The sequence below is a fragment of the Cervus elaphus genome, chromosome 33 (genome assembly GCF_910594005.1).
Source record: "Cervus elaphus chromosome 33, mCerEla1.1, whole genome shotgun sequence".
Taxonomy (NCBI): domain Eukaryota; kingdom Metazoa; phylum Chordata; class Mammalia; order Artiodactyla; family Cervidae; genus Cervus; species Cervus elaphus.
The window spans coordinates 9,394,804-9,413,931 of record NC_057847.1 but is presented as its reverse complement, the minus strand read 5'-3'; the positions used below and the strand labels follow the sequence as shown (position 1 = coordinate 9,413,931).

The 19,128-nt window shown below is 40.4% G+C and overlaps 2 pseudogenes; both read left to right on the top strand.

Moving 5' to 3' along the window:
• The window catches only part of LOC122688298, a 29,957-nt pseudogene extending 13,563 nt beyond the window's left edge, over window positions 1-16,394 (top strand).
• Window positions 16,395-18,502: 2,108 nt separating this feature from the next.
• LOC122688913 lies at window positions 18,503-18,622 on the top strand (annotated as a pseudogene).
• The last annotated feature ends 506 nt before the right edge of the window (window positions 18,623-19,128 follow it).

Here is a 19,128-nt window from a genome sequence, read left to right as displayed (position 1 = left end):
AAATATTTGCTGTCTGGATTTTAAAGAAAAAGTTTACTGCTTCCTGCATTAATGTTTAATGTTACTTTATAGTTTATTGCGTGCCAGTCTCATATCCTTCTCATACAGTTCAATCAAACTTATGTTTTCTTTTAGAAGTTTTATAATTTTATGTAAGATTTAAATCCATGAGTTTTTTTAAAAAAACTTTGGCCATACCACGTGGCTTGCAGTAACTTAGTTCCCTGACCAGGGATCAAATCTGAGTCCTTGGCAGTGAAAGTACAAAGTCCTAACCATTGGACTGCCAGGGAATTCCTCATGATCTGGTTTTTAATTTTTTGTATAAGAAATGGGGTTTGTCAAGATTTTTGCCTGTAGATATTATAAACTCACAAGGATAAGGATATTCTGATATCTACCCCTATTTTTGCCCATTAAGTTGTTCCTTCCTGAAGTTTCAAGCTTTCTTCTGTTTGGAGAACTTCCTTAGTCTTTAGGGTAGGTCTGCTGCCCACAAATGCTGTTTTGCTTTGTCTGACAATATCTTGATTTTCCTTTCATTCCTGAACAATATTTTCACTGGCTATAGAATTCAGGGTTGACAAGTCTTTTCTTTCAGCACCTGGAATATGTTGTTTCATTTCCTTTTGGTCTCCAAGAGATGAGAAATCCATAGTTATTCAAATCTTGGTCATATATAGGCAGTTTCTCTGTAGCTGCTTTCAAGATATTTTCTTTGTCCTTAGTTTTTAAACATTTGATTATATTGTGTTTGCTTATGTATTTCTTTGATTTAATCATCTTTGGGTTTGCTAGGCTTCTTGAAAGTGGCACTAGTGGTAAAGACCTGGTAAGAGATGTGGGTTTGATCCCTGGGTTAGGAACATCCCTTGGAAGAGGGCATGGCAACCCACTTCAGTATTCTTGCCTGGAGAGTCCCATCAACAGAGGAGCCTGGTGGGCTATGGTCCGTGGGATCGCAAAAAGTCAGACACAACTGAAGCAACTTAGCAGCAGCTTCTTGAATCTGTAGACTTATGTATTTCACCAGACTTCGAAATTTTCCTTTTTTTTTTTTTTAAACCAAGATTGATCGATTGATTTTTTGGCCTTGGCACACGGCTTGCAGGATCTTAGTTCTCCAACTGGGGATTGAACCCCAGGCCATGGCAGCACCAAGTACTTACCATTTGACTACCAGGGAACTCCCTCCATTATGTCTTTGAACATTTTTCAGCACTGTATTTTTTCTCCTCTGATTCTAGAACTTTGATGACACAAATGTTGAGTTTTTTTTTTTTTTTTGGTGGCCCCATAGTTCTCTGAGACTATAGATATAAAGTCTATTTTCTCTTTGATAAGATTGAGTAAATTCTATAATCTGACTTTATGCTCACTGACCCTTCTTTTGTCCTGTTTAATCTACTGTTGAACCCATTCAATGAGATGTTTTATTTCAATTACTGCTTTTTTCAGTTTTATAATTTCCTTTTACTTCTTTTTAAAAATCTCTTCTATTTCTTTGTTAAGATTCTCCTTCTATTTTTTCTAGATGTATTTTAATTGCTCATTGAAAATTAAGATTCTCTTTCTCTTTTTTCTAGATGTATTTTAATTGCTCATTAAAAACATTTTTATGATGGTTGATTAAAATCCTTACGAAATTGTTCCAACATTTGAATTATCTCAATGCTGGTACCTGTTGTCTTCACTCATTCAAGGTGTGATTTTCCAGAGTGGTTTTCAGTTGTTTCCTGACATTTTGTTGATTATGTTAGGTGATTCAGAACCCTATTTAAATCTTTTTTAAATGGGAAGGTCTTGGCCCACCTTTTGGGGCTGTGATTCCAATAACAATTTAATTTTCAGAGCCCTAGTGGTTTTATTATGGCATGCTTCACTCCTGTGCTACTTATATGAGAAAAATCTGTATTCTGCGTTTGATGAATGAAGTGTTCTAAACATGTCATTTAGGACAATTGGTAGTGCCATTCAGGTCATCTATATCCTTACTGAATTTCTGTTTACTTGTTCTACTAATAAAGGGATATTGAAATTGACTTTAATTGTAGATTTGTCTGTTTCTCTTCTCAGTTCTGTCAGGTTTTTGCCTCATATAAGTGATGCTCTGTTGTAGATGCATTCACAGTAGGGGTGATATATCTTGGAGAATTGACCTTTTATCATTATGTATTAATAGGATCCCTTTTTATCCTTGATAATTTTCATTGTTTTGAAGTCTACTTTGTCTGAAATTAATTCAAAAACTTCTGGCTCAGATGGTAAAGAGTTTGCCTGCAGTGCAGGAGACCTGGGTTCGATTCCTGGGTCAGGAAGATTCCCTGGAGAAGGAAATGGCTACCCACTCCAGTATTCTTGCCTCTGTCCCATGGACAGAGGAGCCTGGCAGGCTACCGTCTGTGGGGTTGCAGAGAGTCAGACAGGACTGAGCAACTTCACTTTCACTTTCTTTCAATACAAACATGTCAGTTTTCCATTGATTGCTATTTGCATAATATAGCTTTCTCCATCTCTTTGCTTTGGAAGTAAGTCTTTAAAGTGGATTTCTTATAGACAGCATATAATTGGGTCTTACTTTTTTTTTAAAATCAAATCTAACTATGTATGGCTTTTATCTGGTGTGATTAGACCATTCTCATTTAAGTATTGGTATGGTTGTATTAAAACCTACCATTTTGTCGTTTTCTATTTGTTGCGTCATTTGTGCTTTGTTTTCTTTTTTTCCTTTCCTAATTTAAGTCAAGCATCTTTATATTTTCATTTTATCTCCCATTGACTTGTCATTTATGCCTTTAAAATTACTTTTTAAAACTGTTTTTCCTAAGATTAATAATATATATTTTAAAATAATTTTAATCCACCTCCAAATAGTTTGCTGTTTCGTGTATAATGAAAGGACCTTAGCAGTGTATTCCCAATTCCTCCTTCCTACCTCATACGCATTGTGTTCATGTATTTTACTTACACATATGCTACAGTTAGCCAGTACATTGTTTCTCTGCTTTATTGTTTTTTGTTCTTAATATGGCTTCTAGAAATTTTTAAATTGTGTATATGACTCATGTTTCTATTGAATGACACAGCTCTAGAATTCTGGATGTTACCTATCCTACTACTAACTCCTATCATCAGTTTTTCAATTCTGTTGTTGGTCCTGTTCATTATAGCATGTTCCACTCTGAACTCTTCTTTCTAGATTCTGAATCTAGGAAGCATTTCCCCACTTTTTATTTCTACTGGGTTGTGATTCCTTGAGGGGATGGATTTGTGTCAATAGTCTGCAAGCTTACCACTTAATTCTCTTTCCCTTTTTCAATTATTTCCACTTTATCTGTAGCTGAACTTTGGTTTGGGGCACATTTGCTTCCCCACTTGATTTACTCACATGGTGTACCATCTAGTGGTAGTAGAGGGTAATCTTCATTCCCCAAAGTTTAACTCTGCTCCTGTGAGATGACTTTGAATGCTATTGATAGTATAGGGAACTTTACGGAGAGAAGGAAGCCACTGATGAATTTTAAATATATACTGGGATATTAGTTTCATATCAGCATTATGTTACATTGCATTATATGTGCTATATGTATAATTTGTCACACCTCAATATACTTGTCTTTTAATTATTAGAAAGTTTTATAATTGACTTTGTTCTATAATATTTATAATTTTTATTATTTATTTTGTGTCATAGACAAGGCAAAACTGCTTAAGAACAGAATGACTTAACTGATTATGGACAGTTTAGGGACTATAATCTCAAGGCTACAGGCAATAGGAGATGTTCTTAAGTAACATAATTCAATTGCTGTTGTTTAGTTGCTAAAGTTGTGTCCAGCCTTTTTGCAACCCCTGGGACTGTAGCCCGCCAGGCTTCTCTGTCAATGGGATTTTCCAGGTAAGAATACTGGAGTGGATCTCCTTCTCCAGGGGATCCTTCCAACCCAGGAATTGAACCCTCATCTCCTGCACTGCAGGTAGATTCTTAACCACTGAGCAACCCAGAAGGAGTAAAACACTTAGGCAGAGTTCATTTTAATAACCATATAGTTAATATTCTAAGAGGTATGAAGTAAAGTGTCACATCTGGAAAAGGGCTGAAAAGGGTTTTATAAGAAAAGAGATATTTCCAAAAGTCATTTGGTCACAGATGTGATATCAGTCTGCTGTGAAAACACAAGAACTTGAACTCTAAGTTCAAGGAATAAGACTACTTAGGTTTGAATACACCATTTTTGAGCCGTGTGATCTTGGGCAAGATATGTATCCTTTGAGTCTTAGTTTTTCATTTTAACAGCGTTATTCTCTTTTCCTAAAGGAAATCTAAAGATATAATTAGCAAAAACAACTTCTCACGGTGAAAAATTTTGTGTTGATTTTGATGATTCGTCAGAGGAACTCACAGTTTAACCAAGAAGGTAGAAAATTGGTTGAAGAGTCTAAGAAACACTGTGATAAACTCAGTAGCAACCTTGAAATAATTTCTAAAGAGACCGAACAGAGATGCGAGGCTCTGAACACAAGCACACTTTGTTTTTCTGAGCAGTGGGCATCTTAGTTAAGCAAAAGGCAAGAGGAACTTCAGAATTTATTGAAGGTAATTACTTTGTAACTGGAACCTCCCTTGGGGAGAACAGGTGATCATCAGAAAATTTTATAGTCTTGGCTAAGTATTGGCTTCAAAACACATGCTAAAGTATAATGAATTACTTAAAATTGTAAGGATAATAGTTGGCATGCTTATACATGATCTTGTTTCACATATATGTTTCCTAGATCTCCAGATGATTTAACATTTGTCTGATCTGTCCTATATCTATCTTTGGTTTCCGGTTTGTTACTTACTTTGGTTTAGAGCATGCTGTCTTTTGGTGTATAATACTTTTCACTTATAAATGATTTTTACTTTTGTCTGGGTACATTCAAACCTGTTATTGCTTTAAGTATTTAGGATATTGTTCTGGTTACTCAGAATATATCTGATAGGTTTGTGGGTTTGCTTGAACTTAACATTTGCATGAGCCCTTTGTGGGTTGGTTTTTCTTCTGTGCAATGAAAGGATTTTACTACTGTTCTTAAAAAATTAGGTAAAAGAACTTAAGTGTTTTAAGCTATATAACCTATTTTCACAAAAAGGAACTATGACTAGTAGAGAAATAGGTAATTTCAGGTTTGGAGCAGGAAATATACCAGATGAGCCTATAGATCTTGTCATACCAGAAAGTAAAGATGCTGTTAAAGATTAATGGAATTATCTCAAAAAGACTTAGGAGCCAACCTGAGACACTCCCTTATTTGGAGGTGGTACAATTTGAGCATCATGAGGAATAATTGCTACAATAGATTAAGATATATCAAATATGTTAAAATTGATAAATTCATAAAAATTTCATTAGTCTCCTTTGGATCATGCTAGGGAAGCAGTAAATTATTTTAAGCAGTGGTAAATGAAGGGAAGCAATTGAAAGGTCATCTGACTTTCCTGAAAGAACTCTGTCTTGGTTTAGCAGGGTAATGGATGAAGAAAAGTGTTTCAAAGGAGAATTCTGGCTAGTAAAATGCAGAAGAAATGATAGAATTAGGATACCTCCATCTTGCAAAACCCCTAGTGAAATAATCTTTGTGGACATTAGTGAGTCTGTACACCATTTGAGCAAAAGCTGATGACAGATCTTTATAACTAAGAAGGTGACCATACTCAAACACACTGGTTGATTTTTTTCCATGCAGCTTGTGAGATTTTAGTCTCCTGACCAGGGACGGAACCTCGGCCCTTGGCAGTGAAAGCACAGCATCCTAACCACTGAACGACCAGGGAATCCCCACACCGATTAACCTTAACGTGAGAGACACAACCAGGCGTGATGCACTTTCAGTACCACCTATGGAATATTCTTGCCAAAAAGTTAAAACCTGGTCTAGATCAAGCCTTTAGATCTAACTAATTTGTAGAAAATACAGAGGACAAATGAACATGTGAAAATAACAGAGGTGCATTGAACATATTTAATAATTGAGATATTCAGTAGAGCACAAATACCTGGTTTCTTCAATGAAATTTTCTTTCAAAGCAGAAAGTATGGATAACCTATATCAAAAGGGAGTTAAGACCTAGAGGGCCCTAAGCCCTGGTTTGCCTAGGATAGTCCTTGTTGATATTTATTGCACTGGGGTAATTATTATTAATGGCCCTTTTTACTCTTAGAATATCTGTTTTGATGAGAAATTATATAGTCACTAACTTAAGACATGTCAGTTCAGTTCAGTCACTCAGTCGTGTCTGACTCTTTGTGACCCATGAATCCCAGCACACCATGCCTCCCTGTCCATCACCAACTCCTGGAGTCTACCCAAAGCCATGTACATCAAGTCGGTGATGCCATCCAACCATCTCATCCTCTGTCATCCCCTTCTCCTCCTGCCCCCAATCCTTCCCAGCATCAGGGTCTTTTCCAATGAGTCAACTCTTCACATCAGGTGGCCAAAGTATTGGAGTTTCAGCTTCAACATCAGTCCTTCCAATGAACACCCAGGACTGATCTCCTTTAGGATGGACTGGTTGGATATCCTTGCAGTCCAAGGGACTCTCAAGAGTCTTCTCCAACACCACAGTTCAAAAGCACCATTTCTTCGGTGCTCAGCTTTCTTCACCATCCAACTCTCACATCCATACATGACCACTGGAAAAACCATAGCCTTGACTAGACAAACCTTTGCTGACAAAGTAATGTCTCTGCTTTTAAATATGCTATCTAGGTCGGTCATAACTTTCCTTCCAAGGAGTAAGCGTCTTCTAATTTCAAGACTGCAATCACCATCTGCAGTGATTTGGGAGCCCCCCAAAATAGTCTGCCATTGTTTCCACTGTTTCCCCATCTATTTCCCATGAAGTGATGGGAACAGATGCCATGATCTTAGTTTTCTGAATGATGAGCTTTAAGCCAACTTTTTCACTCTCCTCTCTCACTTTCATCAAGAGTCTCTTTAGTTCTTCTTCACTTTCTGCCGTAAGGGTGGTGTCATCTGCATATCTGAGATTATTGATATTTCTCCTGGCAATCTTGATTCCAGCTTGTGCTTCTTCCACCCCAGGGTTTCTCATGATGTGCTCTGCATATAAGTTAAATAAACATGGTGACAATATACAGCCTTGATGTACTCCTTTTCCTATTTGGAACCAGTCTGTTGTTCCATGTCCAGTTCTAACTGTTGTTTCCTGACTTGCATATAGGTTTCTCAAGAGGCAGGTCAGGTGGTTTGGTATTCCTATCTCTTTCAGAATTTTCCACAGTTGATTGTGATCCACACAGTCAAAGGCTTTGGCATAGTCAATAAAGCAGAAATAGATGTTTTTCTGGAACTCTCTTGCTTTTTTGATGATCCAGCAGATATTGGCAATTTGATCTCTGGTTCCTCTGCCTTTTCTAAATCCAGCTTAAACATCTGGAAGTTCACGGTTCATGTATTGCTGAAACCTGGCTTGGAGAATTTTGAGCATTACTTTACTAGCGTGTGAGATGAGTGCAATTGTGCGGTAGTTTGAGCATTCTTTGGGATTGCCTTTCTTTGGGATTGGAATGAAAACTGACCTTTTCCAGTCCTGTGGCCACTGCTGAGTTTTCCAAATTGGCTGGCATATTGAGTGCAGCACTTTCACAACATCATCTTTCAGGATTTGAAATAGCTCAACTGGAATTCCATCACCTCCACTAGCTTTGTTTATAGTGATGCTTTCTAAGGTCCACTTGACTTCACATTCCAGGATGTCTGGCTCTAGGTGAGTGATCACACCATCATGATTATCTGGGTCATGAAGATCTTGTTTGTACAGTTCTTCTGTGTATTCTTGCCACCTCTTCTTAATATCTTCTGCTTCTGTTAGGTCCATACCATTTCTGTCCTTTATTGAGCCCATCTTTGCATGAAATGATCCCTTGGTATCTCTAATTTTCTTGAGGAGATCTCTAGTCTTTCCCATTCTGTTGTTTTCCTCTATTTCTTTGCACTGATTGCCGAGGAAGGCTTTCTTATCTCTCCTTGCTAGTCTTTGGAACTCTGCATTCAGATGGGAATATCTTTCCTTTTCTCCTTTGCTTTTCGCTTCTCTTCTTTTCACAGCTATTTGTAAGGCCTCCTCAGACAACCATTTTGCCTTTCTGCATTTCTTTTCTATGGGGATGGTCTTAATCCCTGTCTCCTGTACAATGTCACGAACCTCCGTCCATAGTTCATCAGGCACTCTATCAGATCTAGTCCCTTAAATCTATTTGTCATTTCCACTGTATAATCATAAGGGATTTGATTTAGGTCATACCTGAATGGTCTAGTGGTTTTCCCTACTTTCTTCAATTTCAGTCTGAATTTGGCAATAAGGAGTTCATGATCTGAGCCACAGTCAGCTCCCAGTCTTGTTTTCGCTGACTGTATAGAGCTTCTCCATCTTTGGCTGCAAAGAATATAATCAATCTGATAAGACATATCAACCAAATCTAATGGTGAATTCTGATTCAAACAAGCCTGAAAAACATGAGAGAACTCGTGAAATTTAAACACTGACTAGACATTTGATGTAAAGAAAGGAATGTTAAATTCTTTAGATGTGAGTTTAGTTCAGTTCAGTCGCTCAGTCATGTCCGACTCTTTGTGACCCCATGGACCACAGCATGCCAGGCGTCCCTGTCCGTCACCAACTCCTGGAGTTTACCGAAACTCATGTCCCTTGAGTTGGTGATGCCATTTAGATGTGAGAGTGGTCTTAAGAAGTTCTTAACTCTTAGAGAAGTATGCAGTGTAAAAGGACAAAATGGTACAGAAATTGCTTCAGAACTGTCTTGGTGGAGAGCAGGAGTAATTGGCCAGTCTTAATTGATCTATATCCCATGTAGTAATAAACGGTGAGGCTGGGTAGTGAATATAAAGGGGTTATTAGTATTACTATTTATACTTTGTCGTGTGTTTCTAAAACCTCTGTTATGGAAAACTTCAAGGTAAGGAGAAGTTAACATGTTGCATAAAGGACTGGCAACTTTGATCTTAGTAATGAAATCTCATTTGCATCATTTACAGGTTATAAACCAAGGATGTGACACTTCAAGTTTAGCGATTACTCAACAATTAAGTGGGCATAAAGCAGCTGATGAGAACCAGAAAAACTTTTTCCTCTGTCAGATAATTATTGATGAAGAAGAATTAATGACACGAAGTCAAGAACTTAATAAAACTGTAAAAATAGGTTTGACCAAACTTAACTGCTTTCTACAACAGGATCTGAAACTGGATATCCCAACAGGTACTTTTAAAGGGAAATTGAATTTAAAAAATTTTGAAGTTGAATTCAACTGTATACAGTGCTAGTTGTTCCTGGAAACTAGGTCCTGCCATTCCCTGACACAGATTTACCATCTCACGCTGATTAACTCAAATATGGAAAAACTGGAATCCTAAACTAGGTTTAATCAAGCATTAGATGATATACATGGCATATGCTCCCAGAAACTTGGGCAAGCATAATTCAGTAAAAGTTTACAAACATTCAGGGAACTGGCTTTATTAAGAGAGCATATTTTAGAAATGTGCTAAAGAAAGCACAAAAAGAAAGCCTACCATCTATCTAGCACTGTTTTTAAAGGACATTTTAATACCAAAAATCGAGGAATGTAATTCAATAAATCTAGTTTAATGCAAGGTTTACCACATTGTGCATTTTTTATGTGTACCTCTCCTTTTGTCATGGACCGTTCAGATTGCCATTCAAGAATTACCATTTTGGGACCTCAGAGCAGTATAAGCTATAATGTATTTAGGGAAGCCTTCATGAAAGAAGGTGTAACAAAGTATTTAACACAGGCTGAGTAATTGAGTTATTCATTAGGTTGCAGTAGTGGTGACACTCTGTAAATTTACTAAAAATCATTGAGTTTTTTCTGCAGTATGTAAATTATACTTTAAAGTTGTTCTTTTTTTTTTAAGCATTTATAAAAGGAGATGGCACTAATGGATGCTAGTTAATTTTTTCCCCCAAGACTCTTGATGTTTATTATCCATTTTTCAATGAAATTAGGAATATAAGTGTTAAGGGAAAAGGGCAGAGCCTATGTAAATTATGAGAACATGAATTATTGTAAAGAAGTGTAACTGGTTAATGTTTACTTTCCGCCAAACTTACAGTAAAATGATTATTCCTATCTAACTGATCATGCTGAGAAAATTGTGTCTTATTCCAATAATATTGCCATTTTTTCCAGAATGATCTGAATCCTTTTAGAGCCTATAATACATCTTTTGTAGGTGGAAAATTTCATGTTTTGGCATAGGTTGGATCTTGCAATTGGTTGAGTTGTCAATTTAGGAAACATTTTAAGCAATCTATACCCGACAGATAACAAAATTGATTCTCTTATGTGGCAGTGGTTATATTTTTGGAAGACAAAGACTTACTGGGAAGTATAAGTTTTAGCATTAAAAAAAAATGCTGGGAGTAGTTCAAGAGGGAGGGGACATATGTATAACTATGACTGATTCATGTTGATGTATGGCAGAAACCAATACAATATTACAAAAGTTATTTTTCAATTAAAAAAAACCTTTACTCATATGCCACATTTCGATGTTTACCACTTATATCCACTAAAGGTATGACCCCACAGAGGAAAAATTATGCATACCCATCAACACTGGTGAGAACCCAGCCCTGTGAACAGCTCCTTGATCAGTTGAAAATGAAACAGCCTGAGCTGTTAACGACGCTAAACTGTTCAGAAAACAACAAAGAGACTAGCCAGGTAAGATTTATTTTAGGCCTCATAATTTTAGAATTCTCTCATAAACTTTTTTTTAATTTACCTTTATTTATTTATTGTGTTACTCATTTTGGCTGTGCTAGGTCATCGTTGCTACATGAGGGCTCTCTCCAGTTGTGACAGCCAGGGGCTGCCCTCTAGTTGCGGTGGCTTCTCTTGTCGCAGAGCCAGGCTCTAGGTGCATGGTCTTCAAGAGCTGGCGCACATGGGCTTAGTTGCTCGTTGGCATGCAGGATCTTCCTGAACCAGGGATCCACCCTGTGTCCCTGCATTGCAAGGTGGACTCCTAGTCACTGGACCACCAGGGAAGCGCTAGACAATGTTTATGTTGTGTTTATTCATGTGCTCGACATTGTTCTGAGCATTTTACATATATATATTTACTCAGTTAATTCTCTCAGTAACTCCATAAGGTGAATGCTAGTGCTATCTCCATTTTAACAGGTGCGGAAACTAAATCACAAACTAAATCACATTGTCCCAAATCACAAGGATGGAGCTGGAAGTAGAACCTAGAGAATCTCCACAATCTGTACATTTAACTATAGTAATTATAGAAAAGTTGGGAAATTGGAAAGTAACAAAGAAGAAAGTAAAAAGTAAGCTATAATCTCTTTATTTTGAGATTATCACATTTAACACTTTATTATAGGTCCTTCTCTATGTGAAAACATAACAGGAATTATTTTTATTATTTTGTAGACTTTCTGCTAATTTTGTTGAGGTTTAACTTTTAAGTAATGGACATTGTGTTATTTTTCAAAGAATAAAACTGCCTTGTGTGATTTTTTTTTTAACCCCGCCCCCACCATGTGAAGATTTTTAAGCCCTGGGAATTTATCATTTCATCTAGCTTCTTATTTTAGGACTTGGATGAAGAAAATGCGGTTCTGGTGCTCACTGTTGAAGAACCTGTAACTCAGGAACCATCTGTAGATACTAGTTTGGATGGTTCATCAAGTGGTGGGGTTCCATTTTTCCAGGTACCTGACTGTATCTTGTTAGATAACCTTTCCACATCTAATGTAAATCTGTCATTTGCTATTCAGCATAAAGGCATTGCTCTTGATGGATGGAACAGGAAAACTATTTCAGTCATTCTATTGGGATGGCTTGTTAACTTTTCTGGTTTAAAGAATTTACACAAGTATGATAATTGATTAGGGTTTTTTTGGTAGGATAAATAAAAGCAAAACTTGACTTACTCCCATCCTTGGCTGGTAATCTTCTGTTTTTATCCTTACCCCTTTTCCACTGCCTCCATACTCAGAATAATACTAAAAGCAGTCATTTCTCTCTTCCCTCCACCTTTGACGTGGATGTCCTGGAGCCTATCTCTGCCCACAGTCAGACTTTGAAGGCTAAGACATTCAAATTGAGACTGAATGCCTCTCTAGTTTAATGGCTGAGTCTCCTGCCTGAGGCTTTTCTCCTATTAACCATTCCCCCAGGTAGCCTGCACTTCTCACCTGCCTTGATCTTGAGCATTTACATCCTGTGCCCTCTCCTTCCCCCTTTTCACCACTTTTGGGAGTATGACACTCTAAACTGTCTAATATTTCCCACTCATTTAAAGGCATAAGCCTAGACAGAGTGTATGAAGTAAGAATTTCCTTACATAGGATGTTGATGTCTACATTTTATATAGTTGCAGTGCTGCTTATGATGTGTCTATGCTTCCACCACGATCTAAAGATTCTCCATTCCGATTAAGCTATTAAAACTTCTAGCTCAGAGTCTATTAAATTCCTCTCTCTCTGCATCAAGGCAATTTTATCCCCCAAATCTTCCTACCTTTTGCTTTATTCTTTACTATTAGAAAACACTAGATATATGTCTGTTTTTCAACTCTCTCTTCTATCTTATAAAATTAAGAAAAGAGGGAAAGTTAAGAAAACTTTAGTGACTGCTTAATCCCTATTTGAAAATTCTTTCATTCTTACAGCATATGATGTTCTGAAGGCCAGGCTTAGTGGTTCAGTTATGGCAAGGAAGTTCCTACAGTACCAGAAAAGACTTGGGATTGGATTTTAGACCTTTAGCTAAAGTCCAGAAATTATTTTTTTCTCTCATGTCTGTCTGATTTGGTCAAGTTTTCTAGGTTAGAAACTCTAAAGTTGCTTTACAATTTGTCTAAGAATTGATGAGTGGGTCTGAAAGGAAAGTCATCAGTTACCTAAAGTTCTCTAAGGGCAAGTACAAGGATTCCAATGAAGTATTTCCAAATAAGAAACATGAAATAAGTTTTTTAAAAGATAAAATATAGGTTAAATAAAAAGTATCTTGAGATAGCCTATAGACCCATGCTTAAAATAGAATTACCTCTTTTTTTTTTTTTTTTTTTTGGCTGCATCTTGCAGCCCGTGGGATCTTAGTTCCCTGACCAGGGATTGAACCCTGGCCCTGGCAGTGAAAGCACAGAGTCCTAACCCCTGGACTGCCAGGGAAGTCCCAGAATTGCCATTTTTGTACAATAGCCCATCTTTGTTTCCCTAGAGCAAGATTTCTAGCAGCAGCACTATTGACATTTTGAGCTGGCTAATTCTTTGTTGTGGTGACCTGGCCTGTGTATTATGTGGTGTTTAATTAGCAGCTTCCCCAGCTTCTCTCCACTGGAAGCCAGCAGTACCCCTCTAGCTTTAACAACCAAAAATGTCTTCGGACAGAAGCAAATGTCCCGAGAGGCACAAGTCTCCCTGTTGATAACCATGGCCCTACAGTAAAATCTGTAATTATTTTTTTTTTGGAAAACCATACAGAAAATTAACATTTCCTTCTCACATACACCCCCCACTTGGTGATAAAATAAGAAGGCATTCATTTCTACTTTCTAGGCAGTGTTGGCTCAAATTTGTGCTGAGTATTTCTAAAGTTTTCCACACCTAATTTCTTCCCTATATCCCAGAGAATTTTGAAAATAGAATATGATTAATATGTGTCACGTGTTACTTTATATTGATTTAATTTTCTCCCTTAAATCCACAGCATAAAAAATCACATGGAAAAGACAAAGAAATTAGAGGCACTAACCCACTGGAGAGTCTCAAGTAGAAGAAATCACAGAGCGATCTGTTACGAAGAGCAGATCACCTCTACGAGCCCAGAACAATTTTTAGTTGACTTGAGGATTGGTAATTTCACTTTTTAAGGAGAATGAAAAATAAAACCTGTAACCCCAGAACTTGAGCCTTGTGTGTAGATTAAAAACGAGTAGAAAATATCAAGGCAGTACTGTAAATGTAGTTGAATTTACTGTCTACCTATTTTTCTGTCATTGCTGTAGTTCCCTCCATATTAAGTTGGATTTCATTTAGGATTTTCATGGAGTAAATATGTATTTCTAGCTTTTGATATAAAATAGCTCTTTTAGAACAAATGAAAAATGTTTTCCTGTATATTACTAAACAGCAGATAGATAGACGCTGCAGTGTTCTTTTAGGCTTGAACTTATATGGGTAAATGTCACCAGCAGTTAGTCTTAGGAAGGCCATACCCTTTCTCTTCTTGCTATGATTGAATTATGTTTATCTCTCCTTGCCTCCTTCCCTAGACTTTTCATTCTGCCTGCTCAGCTCACTTTCTCCCATTTTATTTGTCACTAAACCATTTGTAGAGCTAGAAAATGGTATCTATCCATTATTGTTATGAGATAGCTGGAGTTTTATCTAGAAATCTTTGACACTTTTCTATGGTTATCTCTAAAATCACTGTCAACAGTAAACATAACCCTGGAAATATCCCGTCAATATTTTTGTTTCCCCTAGATGTGAAAAAGCCTTTCATTCCTTTATGAAGCCTAACACATTAGCTCCTACAGAGTTCACAGAAAGCCACCCTCTCCAGAATATAACTGCTATTAAGGGAGGAAAACCTGAGTTCTGATTAATGGCTGTGTGACCCCATTTTGAGGCCTATATCTTGTGCAAAAGGTCACACCAATTTAAAGGCTTTTTGAAGCTATTGATTATGAGTGTAATTTATATTCTTTTGTTTACTTGGTGAAACTTTTTGTTGTTCTTTGTATATAATAAAATATGTGTGTATATATTTTTCTCTACTGAAATCTTAACCCTTAATTGAAGATCCCTGATATTTTTTTGATCTGGCAGCCAAATTTCTGGAAGTCGGAATGTTTCAGCATGAAGAACCAGAGCACTTAGAATATATGCAAAGAATAAATTTTGTGCCCACATCAAGTTAAGTGTAGAAATTCAGAGTTTGATTTTGATAACTAAGTAAAACCAAACCCTGTTGAAGAATTAGAAAACGTGCTACTTCAAGGAACTCAATTTGCCTTGCAGAGTATTAATTATCGTAATAAAAATGATCTTATAATTTCTCTGCAAAATCAGATGTCAACACTCTAGCTATGAATAATATCTAATAAAAATAAGCTACCCTTGGTAAATCCATGATTAATAAGCTTGATCTCTACATTAACTTGCTTGTCTCATTATTTCTTACTTTGCAGTGGGTATGTTTACAGAGTTAAGCAAGTTCTATTAAAACTCCTAAAATAAACTTCTGCACAGGTACTAGCAAGGAAGAAAGGCCTTGGTAAACATCCCAGCTTTCAGTTGCACTCCACGGGGCTACACCTTAGTGTGAGATGAAGGAGAAACAGATTGGCCCTCACAGGGCCTGAAGTCCAGCTTTAAGTCATCTCATTCCCAAACTGTTCTACGGTTATCTAGGAATGCTAATGCAGCTGGTTGAACAGCCTACAAAAGTCAAAAGAAATCAGGAGAATTTTAACAGCTAGAGCCTTAAATTAACCTGGTACATTTTAATATGCAGTGTGAAGCACTCAAAAAGTAACCCTCGCAAAAATAGAGTAGGTAGCTTCAAGGACACATCATTCCTCCTCAGAGATGAAAACATTCAGAAATAATTTTTTCATGACTTGGAAAAACAGAAGTTTATAGAACCAAGCAAATGTTGCATCAGGAACAGAGTCACCTAAAAATTAGGAAAGCCTTTTGGTGTTTTACTTGCCCTTGATCCATCCCCCTTTCCAGCTCTGTGGTAGTCTTGAAGACAGGCAGAAGCCCATGGTTCTCAGAGTGGGACCTTGTTCCCTGGTCCTGAAGAAGCTGAGGCAGTTTTAATCTCAAAAAGTTGTTGAAATCTGTTTAGGCCAACATGAAGGACTGAAGCAAGGCACTTTCCTTTGTTCAGCTAACTCTGAAGTCAGGTTGGAAGATGGTAGGCATTTCTTGAAAATATTGTAAGGCAAATAACCTGCTGCCACGTTTCGCAAAAGATTACAGTTGAGGTAAATAAAGGTGTGCCCAAAGCCTGAGAGGAAATAATGGGAGAGAATTTCCTAGGGAAATCAGGCTATTCAAAAACAATAGTGTATACTAGGGAACTGAGAAAGCCAATCTATATTTAGGGCAAGTTGCTGCATGCTTAGATAAGACCTGAGAAGACCTAAGTGTTCACTGCTGGCTGAACCCTGGGCTCAGCACAAGTAGGAAGTGAAGGCTAAGCAGATTTTAAAATGATCTAGCTAAGCACTCGGAGAAGGCAATGGCACCCCACTCCAGTACTCTTGCCTGGAAAATCCCGTGGATGGAGGAGCCTGGTAGTCTGCAGTCCATGGGGTTCCTAAGAGATGAACACGACTGAGCGACTTCACTTTCATTTTTCACTTTCATGCATTGGAGAAGGAAATGGCAACCCACTCCAGTGTTCTTGCCTGGAGAATCCCAGGGATGGGGGAGCCTGGTGGGCTGCCGTCTATGGGGTCGCACAGAGGCAGACAGGACTGAAGTGACTTGGCAGCAGCAGCAGCAGCTAAGCACTAAAGGAATGTTCCAATGTAGTGCTGAAACCTGCTACTGTGTGGATAAACCTTGAAGAAAAAAAAAAGCTAAGTGAAAGAAGTCAGATGCAAAAATTCATATATTGTATGTTTAACTTGTATGAAATATCCAGGATAGGTAAATTCATAGAAACAGATTGGTGGTAGCCAAGGTTGTTTTGAGTTGGGGAAAAGGGAGCGACTGCTTAACGAATGTGAACTTTTGTGATGTTGGAAATGTGTTGGAACCGGGTAGATGTGGTGGTTGTACAACACTGTGAATATGCTAAATGCCATGGAATTTTTTTTAATTAAAAATTTTGAGGTATAATTGGCACATATTAGTTTAATTGTACAACAATTTGATATTTCTATACATTGTAAAATCACAATAATTCTCACAATTATTCATTTTATGTGATTTTGACCTAAAAATAAAAGCCATTCAAAATATAAAGTGAGTCCTATCATTTATTAAAGAAGTACTTGAATCATAAAGGCATTAATATTGTAGGCGGAACTGATAGCAGAACTGATAGTAAAATGTTCTTAAAGAAACATGACAATGTAGACATACGTTGTATACGTTGTGTGCCCATAAAACACAGCTGTTTACACTCCTTTAAAAATAAGCTGGGCTTTCCTGGTGGCTCAGACAGTAAAGAATCTGCCTGCGATGCAGGAGACCCAGGTTTGATCCCTGAGTCGGGAAGATCCCCTGGAGAAGGGAATGGCAATCCACCCCAGTGTTCTTACTTGGAGAATTCCATGGACAGAGGAGCCTGGCGGACTACAGTCCATGGGGTTACAAAGAGTCGGACACGACTCAAAAGAGTGGCGCGGAGGTCTCGGCGCCCTCCTACCCTGGGCCTCTCCAGGCCGCCCCCGCTCGGCGGCGCCCCCACCCCTCCCCACCCCTTCGCTGCTCAGGGCGACGAGGCCCCGGAAGTGTCTGGCTTCTGGCCCGCCGCGGCCCAGGACCCCGCGGTCCTCTGAGGCTTCTGCGGGCATAGGCGCAGACCAGCCGGGGCCCTGAGCGCCCATCCTGCCCGGCACCTGCCCGGGGCCCAAACCCACCGGGAGCCACCAGCGCGGTCCACCCGAGCGCCTCAGCCCCGCCCCTTCGCCCGACCGCGGCCCCCCTTGTCCCCACGCCGCCCGCCAAGCACAGGTCCTTCCTGAGAGAGCGGACGAGCGACAGGCAGGGGCACGGACACGGACACACACACAGACACTCGCACGCACCCAGGCCAAGGGAGACAGCCGGCCGGCGCAAGCTCCTCAGCCAGAGCCAGACCCACAGCGCCTGTGAGAGGCCGGGGGTCAGGAGACTCAGAGGCAGAAAGAGACGAAGGTTCAGAGACAGACTCCAAGACGGCGTGGGGGCAAGGGAAACCTCCGGCAGGATGAGGGCTCAGGGCCCCGGCTGGGCTGCGCCTATGCCCCCAGGAGGCTCAGAGGACCGCGGGCCGCGGGCAGCGGCGGCCCTGAAGCCAGACACCTCTGGGGCCACGTGGCCCTGAGCAGCGAACGGGATGGGGGGGGGGGGGGGGGGGGGCGCCGAGCGGGGGCGGGCCTGGAGAGGCCCAGGGTGGGAGGGCGCCGAGACCTCCGCGCCCCTCACCCCAGCCCCCAGTCCCCGCACGCACGCCCGGCCGGCGCTCGGGGTCCCGGCAACCCTCAGGACCCCGGGCTGGGCCAGGCAGGTGCTGGCCTGGGGTGTCCTTGTGCGGGGGCTGGGCTGCATTGGTTGGCCGCCAGGTTGCCGGCCCTGGTCGTGCGGCTTAAGTACAGCGCGAGGCCCGTGGAGAGGTGCGGCCGGCTGGCCCGACCGGCAGGTCAGAGCGAAAGGGAGGCACAGTGCAGGGCTATTAGGGCATCCAGCGGCAGCCGCCTCCTCTACTGGCCATACCACCCTGAACGCGCCGGAACTCGTCTGATCTCGGAAGCTAAGCAGGGTCGGGCTTGGTTAGTACTTGGATGGGAGACCGCCTGGGAATACCGGGTGCTGTAGGCTTCTTGCCGCCCCTCTCCTTTAGCCCCCGGCCCCCCGGCGCGGCTGGCGCCCCAAGCCCCACCTGCCCTTGGCCCCTCGCACCCCACTGCGCTCAGAGCTGTTGCCTGCCTGCCAGCCGGCCGGCTGGCCAGTCAGCAGGCGTCCCTCGCAGGCAGCGGCGTCCCAACTCTTGGGCCCCTGCAGCCCCAACCCCTCCCGGGGTGGGTGGCTGGGGTTCCAACTTCTGCTGCAGACCTGGGTTGCCTCCGCGCGGCCTGCGAGCCCCTCCACATTCAGCTTCCAGGAAACCAGTCTGGGGCTCCCTCGGCACGCCTCAGGCAATCCTGGAGGCTACCCAACCCCCAGCCCCAGCCTCCTATGCGACCGTGCACACACACAGACCCCCCCCCCCCCACCCCGCCCCCCGACAGGTGAAGAACCGGAAACCACAGGTAAAGGAGACTGAGAAAGAGGGAGAGAGAGACAGCAAGAGGACCACACAGGCTCCCAACCCCCGGCTCCACACC